Source organism: Microtus oregoni, unplaced genomic scaffold, assembly GCF_018167655.1.
Source record: "Microtus oregoni isolate MIOR12 unplaced genomic scaffold, Mior012 000003F_ref0000135, whole genome shotgun sequence".
In the NCBI taxonomy this organism is placed as follows: Eukaryota; Metazoa; Chordata; class Mammalia; order Rodentia; family Cricetidae; genus Microtus; species Microtus oregoni.
The window spans coordinates 4,625,797-4,642,874 of NW_024543062.1; the positions used below are offsets into that span (position 1 = coordinate 4,625,797).

General features: G+C 48.9%; 1 pseudogene; it reads right to left on the minus strand.

Annotated features, from left to right (window-relative positions):
* Nucleotides 1–1,098: 1,098 nt before the first annotated feature.
* On the minus strand, nt 1,099–13,410 carry LOC121445880 (annotated as a pseudogene).
* Between the last annotated feature and the right edge of the window lie 3,668 nt (nt 13,411–17,078).

Sequence of the window (17,078 nt, forward strand, 5' to 3'; positions counted from 1 at the left end):
CTGAATTAAAGGGACTCTCAACTTTGTCCTTTGTTCTCTTTGGCCTTAAAGAAATTTAAGGCTCCTGAAAGCAAGGTTTCAGCTTGCAACTTCCCTGAGGAGAAGGAATTAAAATTGCATCAGAGTGCCCTACCCCACAGCTTGGCATGGGGCTTGCTTTGGGAAAGAAAGGTCCTGGATCTCAGGAGCCCCTGACCCAGGAGGCAGCAAGTTTTCCCCCTGTAGATGATGGTTCCAGTGACCTGGACTTGGAGCAACTCATGGAAGACATTGGAGAGCCAGAGGAGAGAGGGGACTCGCAGCAGAGGGACGGCTCTGAGGAGTTCCTGGCGGCCCTTTTTGAGGAATAGCGTGCTCTGGTCCTCCTACATTCTTGAGTAGCCATTAAATGTCAGGGTTGTTGACCGCCAAGTGGTTCTAGTCAGAGCTGTGCAGCCCGTGTCAATGAAGCAGGTCTCTGGGCTACTGCTGAGGTGTGCTTCCTTTCCTGTCTCTATGGCAGAATGCCTGCTGTTGAGGGGACAGGAGGCTGAGGACAGCAGCGAGACCCAGACCTGGGGACCCTCCAGGAAAGCGTGTCTGTGAGTCCTGGCTCTCCTTCCTGGGAGCGACATGACCTTTGGAAAGCACCGTGACCATCTGGTGTTCAGTTCCCTATCTCACACCATCTCTCTAGGGCTATTGCTGATGTCCTGTGCTGTGGTGCATGGGGACCAGTCACAGTGTGTGCTGGTTATTACACTCACAGATGTGGGTGCACATCGTGTGGACAGCTGCCAGCATTTGGAGAATCCCCTGCCTTGGGCCACTAGAAAAAATGATAGAGGAGGGTCCTCAGAGGGCCAGAAGTTACGGGTCACACTAGTGACCCTTAATTAGATTCATTTAGGCAAATTCTGTAGATCTTTTTATTTGTATGAAAAGGGCCTAACAGGTTAGAAAAGGGAACTGGGAGTTTCTCAGTTTCTCTGAGTTCCTGACGTGTGAATTTCCGTCCTGGCCACCGGTATCTGTGACCTGTGAGCGTCTGACTGTGGTATCAGAGGAAGCTGGGAGTCTTCCTACTAGAAGCACAGGTGACTCCGAGATGGTCACCTAGACCCGCTCATTTGGTCTTCACGGTGGAGTATACAGTCTCTTCCTGGGGGTTCTCATGGACAGGCGGGCAGGCTGGTGTTCCTGGGGAGGTCGGGCTTGAGAGGGCAATGGAGGCATACACGATGTTGTTGTCCTGCGGGGGTGGGGACAGGGCATTAGATAGCAGCAATGCAGCTGAGGCTCCATAAAGCAGCAGCTGCAGCCTGAGTGTCCCCCCCACACCTCTGACCTTCAACCTTCTGCCTCCATCAACACCCCTTAACAGCTTCAGACCTGAGTCTGAATCGCTTACCTTGGGGTTCTCTTTGGGGTCCTTATATCGTCCTAGAGAAAAAGAAACATGGAGTGTTGAAGTCAAGGCGTGTGACAGGAAGGGAGACAGATGGCTGGGAGTTCTAAGCATGAGGTGAGGACCTTGGTTCCATGGGAGGGACAGGGTGAGGGAGGGACAGGGGGAAGGAGGGACAGGGTGAGGGAGGGACAGAGTGAGGAAGGGACAGGGTGAGGGAGGGACAGGTGAAAACACTGAGGGAATGCTTCTGTAAGTGTGGGGTCTTGGGAGAGGAAGGCAGAGCCAAGTGTGGAACAGGAAGCTGGCAGAATTTACCTTCGGGCTCAACTTGCTCACATTTCTCAGTGTTTTCAGTGAGTTCCCTGCATGAGAACAAGATGGGCAACAGATTAGAGGCTGGACAAGAAAGAATTAAGACATTAGGTGCTGGGCTGGAGAGATGGCCCAGTTAGTAAAGTGCTTGTCACATAAACATGACGTCCTGACTTCAGACCCCAGCACAAACATCAATGGATGTTGGAAAAACATGGACAGGCAGCTAAGTCCCTGGAGTTCACTGGCCACCTGGACAAACAGATGAGGTCTAGATTCAGGGAGAGACCCTGTCTCAGAAGATAAAGTGGAGGTTGGAGAGATGGTTCAGTTGGCAAAGTCTTTGCTTAAATGTCACTGGGTTTTGATCCTACTGCATGTACTGGCTTTGTAGGAGCCTAGGCAGTTTGGATGTTCACCTTACTAGACCTAGAAGGAGGTGGGAGGTCCTTGGACTTCCCACAAGGCAGGGAACCCGGACTGCTCTTCGGGCTGATGAGGGAGGGGGACTTGATTGGGGGAGGGGGAGGGATTTGGAGCGGGTGGAGGGGAAGAGGCAGAAATCTTTAATAAATAAATATATAAGAATAAAAAATAAAAAATAAAAAAATGAAGACCCAAATTTAGATCTCCAATGACCCATATAAAAAACTTGGGGGCACAGCCAGGCAGTGGTGGTGCATGCCTTTAAACCCAGCACTCTGTTTGTTTGAGGCCAACCTGGTCTACAAAGGTTGTCCCAGGACATCCCCAGATGTTTACATGGAGAAACCCTGTCTCAAGAAAAAACAAACCAAACCAACAACAAAATATTTTGGGTACAATGTGCCTGGAGGGTGGGGGTGGAGATGGGTGGATCCCCGAAACTGTTGTCTGCACAGCCCAGCCAAACTGATGAGCTTCAGTTAGTGGGAGACCTTACTATAAAGGTCTCAAAATAAATATTCCGTAAAAGTTGGAGAAACTGAGGAGAGTCATAATATAGACCTTTGGTCTCTACATACATGCACAAGTGCACACACAAACACAACATACATGCAGGAACACAAAATAGAATGGAGAGAAACTGAGAAAGAACACCACTGATCTCTGCCTTCTACACACAGGGCACATGTGTATGTGTACTGCACATATATATACATAACAAGAACATGTAATAACACACAGAGGACTGGGCATGGTGGTGTATTTGCAGTGCTCAGTAGGTGGAGATGGGGGAGGGGGACTCCGGATGTTCACCGGTCAACCAAACAGGTCTAATTGGTGAGTTCCAGACCAGTGTGAGACCCTGTCTCAAACAAGACAAAACAAAACTAAAACGCAAAACCCAAGTGGGGTCAGGTGAAATGTCTTAGTGGGTAAAACCATGCCATTAAGACTGACACCCTGATGTCATCCCAGGGATCCACAAGGTGGAAGGAAAAAGACAGCTCTCAGAAGTTGTCCTCTGTTTTCCACATGTGTGCTGTGACAAGCTCATACCCACACATACACATATACACATGCACACAAATAGGTAAAATGCAACAAAAATAATTATTTAAAGTGGACGACACCTGAGAACACACACATGTGCATGCGCATGAGTGCCTGCGCACATGCATGCACACCCTCGAGCACACATGCCCACGCACTAGAAGCTGGATCCCTTTGAGTGGTCTCTGCCATAGTCAATGCCCACCTCACAGTGAGCCTACTCTGTAGAGGAGTGAGAGGACATTGGTCAGGTGACCTGGACGAGCTCTCTCAGCACTAGGTGAAGGTGAGTCACTGTAGGAAATTACCTTACACTGGGCAGGAACAGAGACTAGAATAGTATTAGAAAGAACCAATGTTATCCTCTCTCATCACCTTGATTAAAACTAGAAGGCAGAAAAATTTCAGATCTGGGTAGGTGCTCAGGCTAAGTTCATGGAAGAAGGGACCTGAGATCAGACTGGAGGAAGGGCATCTGGCCAAAGAAGCCACAGGGAGAGGAAAGAGGGAGGAGCTGGGGATGCAGTGTTGCTCTCAGAGTGCTTGTGTTAATTGACAAGATCCTGGGTTCCATCCCCAGCCCCTCATAAACTGGGTGTGGTGTGATGCCTGTCATTCCAACAGTTGGGAGGTGAAGGTGAAAGGATCAGAAATTCAAGGTCATCCTTGGCTTCACAGTGAGTTCAAGGCCAGCCAGGCCAATCTGAGACCCTTTCTCAGAAAAAAACAAAGGCTCAGAGCAGGCCATGTGCAGTAAGGAAAAAAAAAAGACAGGAGAGAAGGGCAGAGAGGTTGGGAGGTGAAGAGAAAAGGGCAAAAGATGTGGAAGACCTAGAACAAAGGATTCCTGGGGAGCGGGGCTCACTGACCAGAGAGAAAGGCAGAGGGAAGAAAGGGAAAGATGGGAGAGCTGGTGGAATCCAGGCAGATGTTCAAGGCTGAGAGGAGCCAGAGCCACAGAGAGGGAAGCCTAGGCAATGGAAGGAGAGAAGGAGAAAGACACCATGAGGCCTGGGGTGGGGGCTGTTCTGGAAGGAGACTCCCTGAGACTCTGCTGCACCCCTTGTCAGTGTGTGAAGCTGGTGGCCCTGAAGAGCAAGGCGTCATGGAGGACATGCAGGAAGCAGACAGAGTCAGGGGTGGGGAGATGTGCAGAGCCCTGTGTGCGGTTCTCCATTGCTCTTCTAATGCCATTTGAAGGGGCTGGAGAGATGGCTCAGTGGGCAAGAGCACTGGCTGCTCCTGCAGAGGACAGGATGACGCTCACCTGGCTGGGGTTTCGGCTTTAGTCCTCTGGCCTGTGGGGGAAGAAACAGTGTCAGTGTGACATCCATGCTGATCCTCCATCTGCCCCTCAGCTGTCGTCGATGTTCAGCCCCTTCAGAGGACAGGGGAGCAAAGAGACCGCCCCAGACAGCCAGAGAAGAGCCTGGACTACCTCTCCTGGGCTGCTGTCCCACACGGCAACCCCTCCCCCAAATCCCTGCCAGGTCCAGGCCTCACCCTCATCTCCTTGTTCCTTCACCAACCTTGAGTTCCCCCTGACCCTGCACCTGCTTGTCTACTCTGCTTTCTCCTGCCTTCCTTTTTGTGCCCTTAGGAACCGCCTCCTTCTGGATTGTAATTTACTCTACTGGTCTTCTTGTCTTGGTGCATACCGTGCTGTTTTAATTACTATAGCGTTTTATTGTCACTGATTTATTATGGGGCTGGGGCTGTGCCACAGTTTGTGCGGAGGTAGAGGGCATCTTGCAAGAGTTGGTTCCCTCCATCATCTGGTTCCCAGGAGTGGACACTGAAACTTTTTACCCTCGGAGGGCTACTCTAGCCTTTTTTCTTTATTATTTATTTCATACTGATTTACCTACTGTATTATTTTTGTTTCTAGAATTTAAAAATTTTGTGTGTCTGTTTTGGGGTAGATGCACATGAGAGCAGAGCCTGTGGATTCAGGAGAGAGCTCCTGATAAGCCTAGAACTGGAGTTACAGGCGGTTGTAAACTGCCTGGTGTGGGTGCTGGGAGCAGAACTCAGGTTCTCTGCAAGAGCATTCAGTGCTTTTAACTGCTGAGCCATCCCTCCAGTCTCCTATTGCAACTTTGAATAAATTCTGGGATCAGGCAGTGGAGTGCTTCATTATCGGTCATTTCATTTCTGTTGTTTATCTCATTTTGTCTTGTTTTGTCTTTGAGAAGGCATCTGAATTGGAAAAGATAAACTGTTTTTGCAAAACTGTCATTGTCATTTAGATGGGAATTATATTGAATTCAATTTTTGTTCTGTATACATCTTTTTAAAAAATCATTAATTTTTTTATTGTATGAATGTTTGCCTGCTTGTGTGTCTCTTTGCCATGTGTGTGCCTGGTCCATGTAGAAGTTAGAGGAGGGCATCAGATCCCCTGGAACAGGAGTTACAGGAGCCTGTGAGCCATCATGTGGGTGCTGGGAGTCAAAGCCCAGTCCTCTGCAAGAGTATCCTGCTATAGAGATTTGCATTGGTATTGATCTTAGTTTACTGATCCAATTTAAGATCTATTGTGTTACACGTATAACTGCTCTTGATTATGGTATTGTGATTGTGTAGTTCATTTAAAAATATAATGTAGCCGGGCGATGGTGGTGCACGCCTTTAATCCCAGCACTCAGGAGGCAGAGGCAGGTGGATCTCTGTGAGTTCGAGACCAGCCTGGTCTACAGAGCTAGTTCCAGGAAAGGCTCCAAAGCCTCAGAGAAACACTGTCTCAAAAAACCAATATATATATAATGTATAATTATAAAATATAGGTTAATAGATAATCATCTATAAAAGTCAAGCTTGTAGTTGTATTAGTTAGATTTTCAAGATGTATAGAGATATATTTCAGTTAGATGGGTATTCTTCAGATCTTTCAGAGACCTTCAGAATATGACATTTAAAATGTTTAAGAACTTAAGACTTTTCATGACAGTGAGACACATCTGCTCCTAGCAGCACCAAACTGATTCAAGAGGATGATGGACATTGAAGAGGCTCCTTATGGAGTTGAATGACCTTTTGGCAAGAAACTGCTCTTGCCTGGACTGCTTAATAAACTGGACATGCAGGACCCACAGAGAAATGACTGCTAACCGTGCCTAAAGGTGAGACAATCCTTCAGGGTTCCTGCATCATGAATGAGTCTGGCAGACATTCTGAAGGGGATATACACACACACACACACACACACACACAAATGTGATGGGCAAACTGCCAGCATAGGTGTAACTGTCTTTGAAATTTCCTGATTTGTAAAAGAGTCTGCTGGTTACTATGGGCCTGTAGGCTAAAAATTGATGCTCCAATGATACAAAAGAACTTTGGGTTCAAGCAGTGAGATGTCTCTGTCAATTCTAAAGTTTTGGAAGTTGCTTACAATGTACTTCCTGCTTATTTACATAATATTGTAACCTTCTGGACTCTTTGATTGAGTTGAAGAATAAATGGTTATAGCTTTAGTCTTCCTTAATTATGATAAAAGATAAAATAGATACGAATATTGTAACTATAATTCTTGCTTGATACCTGTATTGTTATATGTTATTTTACTATGTTAAAGTTAAAGCCTTCCTTTTATGTAAACAGAAAAGGGGAGGTGATGTGGGATTTCCCTCTGTATGTTGTGATTACTGTGAATAAAGAAACTGCTTTGAGCCTCTAGCAGAGAAGGAAGGGGCAGTGCAGAGCTAGGCAGGGAGGACTGGACTGAAGGCTAGGAGAAAGAAGGGCACAGTCAGGGAGAAGCCACAGATCCTCCACCTGAGGCAGATGCTGGGAACTTTAGCTGGTAAGACACAACCACGTGGCGATATACAGAATAATAGAGATGGGTTAGTTTAGGATATGAGTTTTGCCAGAAATATGCTTAAGGTATTGGCCAAACAGTATTGAAAATAATATGTTTTTTTGAGTGGTTTTTCATGACTGGGCAGTCGGGATGAAGAAGCGACCCTTCCCCCAACAGTATCCAGTGCTCTTAACCACTGAGCCATCTCTCCAACTACCTGATATAGACATCTTAATTAATTTTTCCATTTTCAGAATGAGATTTTTCCTACTCACCCACTTCCTCTGTCATTCAACAACATCACTTATTATTCAGGCATCTGTAATGGCCCCTGAGGTTCAGAGAGGATATGTTCTCAGTGCAACCACTAACATCACTTCCTGTGTACCTTTGCTAAGTTCCCATTTAAAAAGTGGGCCTTGCCCACCTCCCGTCTCTTCCTTTCTCTCTCTCTTTCTGCTCCTCTGCCCTGCTTTCTGTCTCTGTCTCTGTCTCTCTGTCTCTCTCTCTCTCTCTCTCTCTCTCTCTTCCTCTGCCTCTCTCTTCTCTTCTGCTGCTGCTGTTCCAGAAGCTGGTCTCCCTTTGCTCATCCCTTTGCTTCTGTTATTAGAGGCTTGGAGACCTGACTTACAAGGTTCCTGTTGTGCTTTCCTGTCGCTTTAAGGGACAAGCCATGCCCACTCCCATTACCTCTGACCTGCCTGCCGCCATCTTGGGCCCTTCCTTTTCTGCTTCCTTGATGTGCCTGCTTTTTATTATAAGGAAGACCTGGGAATGTTATGGTTTTGGTCCCTTTAAGAGACAAGCCACACCCATTCCCCTCCCCATCCGCTGAGGCAGGCTGATTTTCAGCTTCCGGCCTGAGCTCGCTCTCTTTTCCATCTTCTTCTTGGAGAGGCAGCTTCGCTTCTGCCTCTCTCCCCACTTCTCTGCTTCCCCCCTTCTCTTTCTCTCTCTCTCTCTCTCTCTCTCTCTCTCTCTCTCTCTCTCTCCCCTCTCTCCCTCTCTCCCTCTCTCTCTCTCTCTCTCTCTGTCCCCCTCTTCACCCTTCCTCCTTCATAACCCCCTGAATAAACATTCAACCTCACCCTGCATGTCGTGTCTATCCATGTTTCTGTTTTCTGCCCTCCCGCCATGTGTCTCCCTGCCTGGAATCAGCCATTGCTCGGGGACCAGCAGCTGTCTCTGCCTGGGACCCACTGCCTGCTGCCACATGGCCCGTCACCACTGCTCTAGGACCAGCAGCTGTCTCTGCCTGGGACTTGCTGCTCCCAGGGCCCCGCTGTCTGCCGCCACATGGCCGACCACCACCATTTGGGACCTACAGCATTTCTGCTGCCTACTGCCACCGGGGATCTTGCAGCATTTTTTAAAAAAGAATAACAGTTCCCTCCTGTCATCTCCTGCCTCCTATGCCAGCACCACACTACTCAAGAGTTCCCGACATGGTATCCCTTTCCTGGAAGGCCAGAGGGTGTCCTACATGACTCCCAGCAATTTCCTGACTATTCTGTTGAAGGAGGGGGGGGGGGGGTTGAGATAAATTTTCATGGAGTAAGATCCTCCTGCCCACCTCTCCCAGGTGCACAGACTGAGGTGTGGACCACAGTGGCTGTCATTTTTTATTTTAAATTGTGTTATATTTATTTATTCACCATGTGTGTGAGTGTGCACAGGTCATTGTGTGCATGTGTCAGAGGACAACATACAGGACCCAGTTCTTTTCTTCAGCCCTGTGTGTTCTAGAATTTCCAGTGTCATATCACTGTGCCATTTCACTGCCTCTGGCTGTCATTATTTATTCCTTGACACTGTATGTAATTTTTCTTCCTCTGGGAGGTTCTCTCAACACCTGTCTCTCCTCTGACCATGTCTGTCAACACCACAGCTCTTTCTAAAATGAACACTCAGTCCTTGGGACGCCTCCCCCATCACCCACAGTTACTGGGAAACTGGGTGTTCATCTACTTAGGATCTTCAAGTTTCAAGCCAGACTTTGGGAAGGGGAGCTGAGGCAACTTCCAGTCCCTTCTGCTTTCCCCTCCCCTGGCTTCCTCCTGGGCAGGCCCTTTCTTCTCTGATGAGGAAATGGCTGAGTCAACAGAGAAGAACTGAGTTTGTGACTGGACTGTGAGGTTCACAAACTGAACCCTCAGAGGCCTCACTTGGGGAACCAGCTTAAAGCAGATTTCCAGTGGGGTTAGCAGTGCAGGCCTGCAGTCAACCAAAGTGAAACAACAGCAACAAAAGATCCCAGCTACTCTAAGCAGAAGCTCAGAGCCTGACTCTGGACTCAAGAGGAGGTCATCAGGGATCTGCCCTGGGGAGGCCGGAAGGCACACTTAGCTCCTCAAAAGCTGTCCACCTTGTTGTTTTTAAAGACAGGGTCTCTCACTGGGACCCGAGGCTCAACAATTAGGCTAGTGTGACTAGTCATCAGCCTCGGGGGTGATCTAGTCCCCCTGCTCAGCACTGGGACTACAAGGATTGTGGTGATGGATCCTCAAGCTTGCGCAGCAAGCACTTTACTGACTGAGCCATCACCTGAGCCCCAGGATCTGAGCTGTCAACAATCCCCTTCGATGACTCTGGTGCAGATTGTCCTATGGAAACACTCGGGAAGTGTGATGGGAATGCAGTCTGGACACTTACCTTTCCTCCTCTTCCACCTGAGGAACACCATAAATCCCAAAACCCCAGCCACGAGTACAGCAGCAGCCACTGCCACCCCAACTCTGGTTCCCAGATGCAGGGTCTGATTTTCTCTGATCATCTGATCTTCTGTGGCCGTGAGGGTATTTTTGGTGTGTGCAGAAGTTGCAGTGGTGGGGCTTGCAGAGGTGGTCCTGGGGGCTGGGAAGAGATGAAGGAAGTCAGCATGAACTTCCCCAGTAGGAGTGAAGATTCTAGAGATGCCTCTGCAGCACTCTTTGCCGTCAGACACTGAAGCAATGGATTCCAAGGAACTGGAGACACCCAAGGAGTCTCAAGCTGGGAGAAGGAAAAGGCAAAGCTTGGAGCCAGCCAGTAAAGAACAGATCTCCCAGAAAGAGAGTTCACACAGTTCTGACAACTCCTCAGATCACCTTGCAGGAGAGACTGGAGACAGAGGATGATGGCTCACTGTGGGCGGGGCCACACGGGAACTGGGACTGCTTAGCTGTGCTTGTGTCTTGTCTTCTATTTAGGCCTAAACCTCAGGTCAGGATGTGTCAAATCCCAAATAGGGAGTCAGGGGTTGTCCTTGTTTCTCCTCCAATCTGGTCAAGCTGAGCGCTGGAAGCCGTGACATCATAGAGTAATTGCCCAATCATCTTTTCAGGAGAGACTTATCAGAACCAAGGGGTCCGCTAAGGGCTAAACCAAAGGCAAGGCTTTTGCGTTCTTGCTTTGTGAATAAAGTGTCTGTCCTTTGCTGTAGATTATTCACTGTAGCTGGCTTCCCTTCTGTTACATATTTGGGAGTTAATTCCCTAGTTCAGAACAGTTTCCCACTGCCAGGCCTGTTCCTCTCTCCTAGGTAAGCGCAGAGATCTGCCTTCCTGCAATTATCTTGATCAACAGGCATTTGGTCAGGGCTTAGGGTCCTGCCCAAGCTGCTGCTCTGGTTTAACTCCTATGCTCACCTTCACCTCAGTTCACTGATGACTTTAGTTCAGGACTCTCAAGGGCAGCAGGAGAAATAATTAACTGCAACCCACAACACCCAGGATCAGAAGGACTGATAACAATTTGTGTGTTGTTATTTTGGGTATAAAGCTAGCCTGCGGGAGCTGGGCGGGAACGCAGCCCACCGCTCTTTCTACAAATGGCGACTTCCATCATCACAGCGCATCCATTTTGTGGAGCAGCCATCATTACTATTCAGTTCCAGGATTTTTTATATAAAGAATTTCCCTTGTTGCCCTAATCTTAACAGGGAGTGTAGGCAAACATGTATATATCTATACTTATATACCACGTTCTTTCCCAGAATGTCCCAAAAGAACAAAACAAAAAACAAAGTTGTTGGAAGTACAGTGGTTCAGTAATGACTGAGAGGGAAGGAGTCTCATCGGCCACTGTCATGGATAAGGTTAGAGTCACTAAGGAAGTGCAGTCCCGAGAGGAGAAAAGGCAGGTCAGCAACTGCGGAGATGGCTCAGTCCAGAAAGCACTTGCCCTGTGCCCTGGTTAGTTATTGTGTCAATTTGACAAAGCTGTAGTTATCTGGGAAGGGGACCTCAGCTGAGAAAATGCCTTCATCAGATTGCCCATAGGCAAGTCTGTAGGACCTTTTCTTGATTTGATTGATGTGGGAGGGCACAGCTAACTGTGGGTGGTGCCATGTCTGGGCTGGTAGTCCTGGATGCTGTAATTAAAGCAGACTGAGCAGACCCAGTAAGCAGCCCTCCTCCATGGCTTCTGTTTCAGTTCCTGCTTCCAGGTTCCTACCTTAGGTGTTCCTTCTTGAGATATCACACACTTTCTTTGTACAACAGGCCTCAACACCATAGGAGATGGGGACAAGAGGATCAATGCAGCTTCGTAGCCCTTCAGCCTAGCCCAAAACAGTGAGCTCCAGGTTCAGTGAGAGACCCTGCCTCAAGGGAATAAAGTTGGAGGATTCCCAGTGCCGCACTCTGGTTTTCCCAAGCACAAAAGGGGCGTGTGTGTGTGTGTGTGTGTGTGTATATACACACACACACACACACAAACAGACATACACACATATGTGTGTACACACATACATGTATGCTTACATCATAAATACATGGCCCATGAAATCAAGATAGAAGGAGGCAAACAATAGAGTGAGCTGCAGCAGAGGTCATGTGTCTATAGTTGACAGACGCTTGGAGGTAAAGGATCCTTGTGGGGTCTGTTGGTCACCAGCATGACCTTGGGCAGAGGTTGAATTCTGCTGGTCTCTGTGTCCTTCTCTGTATAATGACCATAAGAATTCCCTGCAGTGGTGACAGGTAGCTGGGGTAACATCCAAACAGTGACTAGGCTGGGACTGCTGCACTCTGGGTGGAAGCTCAAGTCACAGCTGCCGCAGAGGAGGTGAAGCGACCAGGAGACCTGATCACGGTGAGAACGTGAGGGAGAAGAGGGAACTGAGGGAGGGGATAAAGAAACCGGGGCAGGAGAGGTGAGGGATGTGTCTTAGAGACAGGTGAAGTAAGGGGATCCAGAGGAGGAGGGGTATACATGGGGACACGAAGGCACCCTCTGTGGACAGTACTAGATATTGTGTAAACCAGGAACTCACGGACACCCAAACATAGCACCAAGTTGAGGTTGCTCCATTCTGGAGAGGCCACACACACATGGATTTCTGGCAACATGGGCAGGGGTGATCAAGGCAGTAGTGTAGTTTGGAGAAAGGAACAGGAGACTGGGCATCTGGGAAGAGCTGAGGCCCGGGAGTGAGGTGGGATCTGATGGCACAGTGAGGGGACAATTCAGAGAGAGCAGCTAAGGCTTGTGGATGGTTGTGGGGAAGAGGAAGGAGGATGTTGGCAGAGCTCTGGGGAATGGACAGAACACACAAGAGGAATCTGTGGGACGCATCAGACATACAAGATCCCTAATGACATCTATGGTACAAGGGAGCCAGCGCCACCAAAGCCTGACCTGGGATGTGCTCTTCTTGAGTGATGGTGAGGTGGGTCCCTTTGATCGACTGAAAAATCTCCGGTTTTTTGTCTTCCTTTTCCACATTCATAAAAACTCGGCAGAAGTACACTTCCTGATCTTCCTCCTTCAAGTCCAGGATTCTGAGGACTCCGGATGTCTGAGGCTGTGTCCAGTTCAGGAAGATCCGGTCCTTGAAATGCTTATGTATAAAACCCGAGGAAGAGTCGTAGATAAATTCCCCATGGAAGCTCTTCCATCTCCAGAAAATCCTCATCTGTGGATTCTTTGCCAACTTCCAGGGGAAGTAGAGGTGAAGGGGATCTCGATGGAGCCGCCCTGGACACCAGAGACGTGTGTTGGTTGATCAAATCCATACGGCCTTTCTCTGTAGGATCCTGCTGTGTTCCCTGAGAAGAATGAGGAGAATGTGAAGCCACTTCAGGGATGGAATGGACAACCCAGATTTTCCTGAGCCATCATCCATAGGCAGGTGTGGGACACAGAGGAGGACTGTTCCTATGTCCCACTGTCCCATATGGGACAGGAAAGATTGGGCAATGTTGAGCTGGACCAACTCTGAGGATGAGCTTTCTCTTGGGGCACAGACGACAGGCTGGCTTCTAGAGCAGTCACCTCTCCACATGCCAGCCGACTCTTCCCAGCCCCACTCACCCCTCTTGTGGTTAAGTCCCGAGTAGTGAGGTCCCCACCACTCACCAGCTTGCAGGAAGGCTGCTGGCAGCAGCAGAAGCAGGACACAGGCCATGTCCAGAATCCCTCCAGGAAGTGAGACCAGCAGAGCCATCAGGAGGGAGAACAGATCCTCTAGAGGGTCCCTGCGGGTGGTCAGGAGTCAGGAGAAAATCAGAGCAGAAATGATCTCATCCCCTGGGCTGTATGTGGAGGACTGAGTGGGGACAGGACCTCCCAATCTCCACCTCCTGTGGCCAGCAACTTCCTTTATCATTCTGGCTTCTTCTTTCCCATGTTGCAGAAGATCCACCCTTGTGATCACTGAGAAGACGACTGTGCCCTTGAGCCCAGCTCCTATTTTGGCTGGAAGATGCAGCCTTGACCTCTGCATGCTGGGTTCTCCTCTCTTCCACCTTGACCTCCTGTCTTATCCAGTCTTTCCCATTCCCTATACAGTCTGCAATCACTGTTTCCTCAGCTCCCATTTCCTCCACTCCTGCCCTCCTCTCAGTCTGTTTCTCACTATGGCTCCCCTCATGCTGGTTGTCTGTGTCTTTCTCTCTAATGATCGTGGTAAAAAGTGGTCATTTTCTGCTCACTTCAGACACAATGAGAAAGGAGGCGATGAGGAAACACATTCAGTCTCCAGCCCTAGTATGGTGACCCCTCCTTCATCTGCTCTTTGCCCTCTTGTTCCCTTTCAGGGACTCTTCACAGCACCCCAGGAAAAGCAATGCCCCATGGACACTCTCGCCCTGACTGCTTGCTGCTGCCGAGTCTGTGCCTTCCCTGGGCTTCCTGGGTGATTGTCCCCCTCACCTCGACAGTGACTCCCACGCTACTCTAGCTTCTGAATGAGCCGTTCTGCCTCCCACCACCCTTAACACACACTCAGAAGCAGAAACCAAGGATCAGAGAAGGCCTGGCATATGTCACATGACTGGACCAGGACAGGTAACTTTAGTCCCATTGAGTTCTTGTATTCCTCCATTTCACACTGACTTCCGGCTGCCTTCTTGGTACAGCCTCTGAACTCCTGTCAAGGCCATGGATCTGCTGCTGGGCTCCCAGGAGGCTGTTCCCACATAACACTTGAGTGATTCCATCCATCTGTGGCTGTTCTAGAACCTTCTTTGTATGAAGTGGGAAAGAAGGCTCAGAGCAGCAGTGCGTCATTTTGATAAATTGCCTGGGACATCTCTGGGGTGTATGTGTGAGAGGTGGGGACAGAGGCTGTGGTGTGCTCAGGGCTGGTTCTGTAGGAGGTCGTCCCACCCTTTCTCATGACCAGGTGTCATCAGTTTCCTTAAGGGCAGGAAGATGTGATTGGACCAGAGGAAGTGGCATCATTCTCCCAGAGTGACGTGTGCAGAGGCAACTTCCCATTCCCTTAGATCTCCTGGCACTGACTGCCTTCTCCATGTTCCCCTCAGGTGACTATGCAGCCACCCTCTGTCATGTCTGCTTTCTCTGCCTTCCTCACAGTCCCCATGGTCCTCTGATACAGGCACCAGCTCTTATGGCCTCCCTTCCAGCTGCACATGGAAGCACTTCTGTACCCATCCATCACTGGAGACACTGAGCTCACAACCTTTGGGATGGTTTAGGACCAAACAGTCCATCAGTCGGGAAAGGGGACTGGGCCTATCATGTCTGTCAGAAAGTCCACCCTTATTGGATAGGGTCTCATGTAGCCTAGGCTGGGCCTTGAACTTGTTATGTAGCCGAGGATGACTACTGAGCACACTGGGCAGGTAAGCACTCTTCCAGATGAACCTAGTCTTTAGTCTCAGTGAGGAGTGAGAGGGCCCTCCTGATCCTATGTACTCATCTCCAGGTTTCATCTGGCCTTGCTCTACTGTCTAGGGTGTGTGGGTGAGGGTCACCCCATTTCTAAGTCTCTCAAGGAAGGCCTGGGGCCGATGACGTTGCCATGTACCAGCTGCTGGTCTCCAGCATTTTTGTACACTGTTGGTCCTTCAGGATCTCAGCTGTCCCTGTGTTCAGCCTCACTGCTGCCACCTGCTGGCCCCTCAATCCCAAATCTTAAACTCTGTTCTAATTTCAAGTCCTGGACTCAGTTGTTTCCCATAGGGACCCTGCTGTGGGACGATTTCTGTCCAGCAGGCTGTAATCATTTTTCTGTAGTGAGAACCCAGTTTCCCCCAATAGCAGTGACTGGGCCCTGCAGCCATGAAGCTTTCACAGGGGAGGGGCACTTTCTGTGGAAGAGTAGCCTGGGGCTGTGGTGTGCACACATGGGGCTTTTACATACATGTGATCGTGGGGAGTGTCAGACTGCAGTGTTAGAACCTGGCTGCTGCTCAGGCTGTAGCACAAGTGTGCCCTGCACCCACAGAATAAATAAGTGTAATTTTAAGAGCTAAACATAAAGTGGGCTAGGCGTGGTGGTGCATGCCTTTAATTCCAGCTTGGGGAGGCAGAGACAGAGGCAAACATGAGTGGATCTCAGTGAGTTTAAGGCTGTCCTAGTCTATTTATCACATTCCAGGCCAGCAATGGCTATGTAGATTTTGTCTCATAAAACCAAAACAAACAAAAGAACAAACAAAGAAATAAATCCAAGGTAAATGTGTCCCTAGTAGTAATGCCCGAGTTTGTCCGCTGGCCTCCACATAGGGAAGCTCACACGTGCACACATGTGCAGCTGAATACAGACACAGACACGTCATGCAGGGAGACACCCATAGCTGATGTGCCCCACATGTCTATCCAGTCCTCATCCTGAGTAAACATGGCCTCCGCAGGCCAGCCTCTGTGACTCTTCAGACTCCAGTTCCTGATCGTGTCCCCAGCAATCAGACCCTGATTTTATACCTGGCTGTGTTTTCTCATGACAGTGATGGCAGAGAATAGACTCAACCATTCCTGTTTGTGTGCAAACAATCCAATTCCAGAAACTTCCTTCAAATAACAGTGAAGGGCAGATTGGCCCCACCCCAGCAGACAACTCATAGATGAAAACTGTCCATCTGTCCACCTATCTGTCATACCATCCACTCTCCCACTCCTTGAATTCTTTTCCCCAGGGACAACTAATGCAGCCCAGAAGGAACCCAGAGTAGCTGGCCAGACTTGGTCCTGAGGAGAGTTGAGAGGATGCTAGAGAGAGGGTGGAAGATGATGACCTGTGGTGTAGACAGGACACTCAGGCTGCACTAGGACATTACGGGAGCATAGATGCCCCACCCCCATCTGACCTCTTTTTTCTCCCCTAGGATGACATCATCATCTTCATCTTCCTCATGTGCTGCCCAACTTCAGCAGGAGCAACTCCTTGAACCCCTGTGGAGGGGAGCCCCAAGAAGAGACTCTATACTGTGTCCTAAATCCAGTGAGTGGTGGGTTGAACAGCTCAGTCACCTACTGCTCTCGATGAAGTCTCCCAGATTCTGCAGATAACCAAGGCAGAGGAAGGAACTCACATGTCATTGGGTTTGAGGTCACAGAAACTGAGAAACTGTCAATCTCCTCTTCAACTTCCTATATTGCTTAAATGAAGCTATTAATAGTCACATAATTTATTTCATTGAATCTAACGGAAAACTGGCTATGTCTTCAACTTCTCTGTCTCCAACCAAAGTGAACTAATGGATTACCTGCCTCCAGGACCTCTCTGTACTGTCTGGAGTTTTGGTTAACTTTGCTTTGTTGATTTCAAGACAGAGTCTCATTTTTCCCAGGCTGGCTTCATACTCTATAGGTACTAATAATAACTTCCAATTCATAATCTTGCTCTTTCTACCTGTCATTCATTAG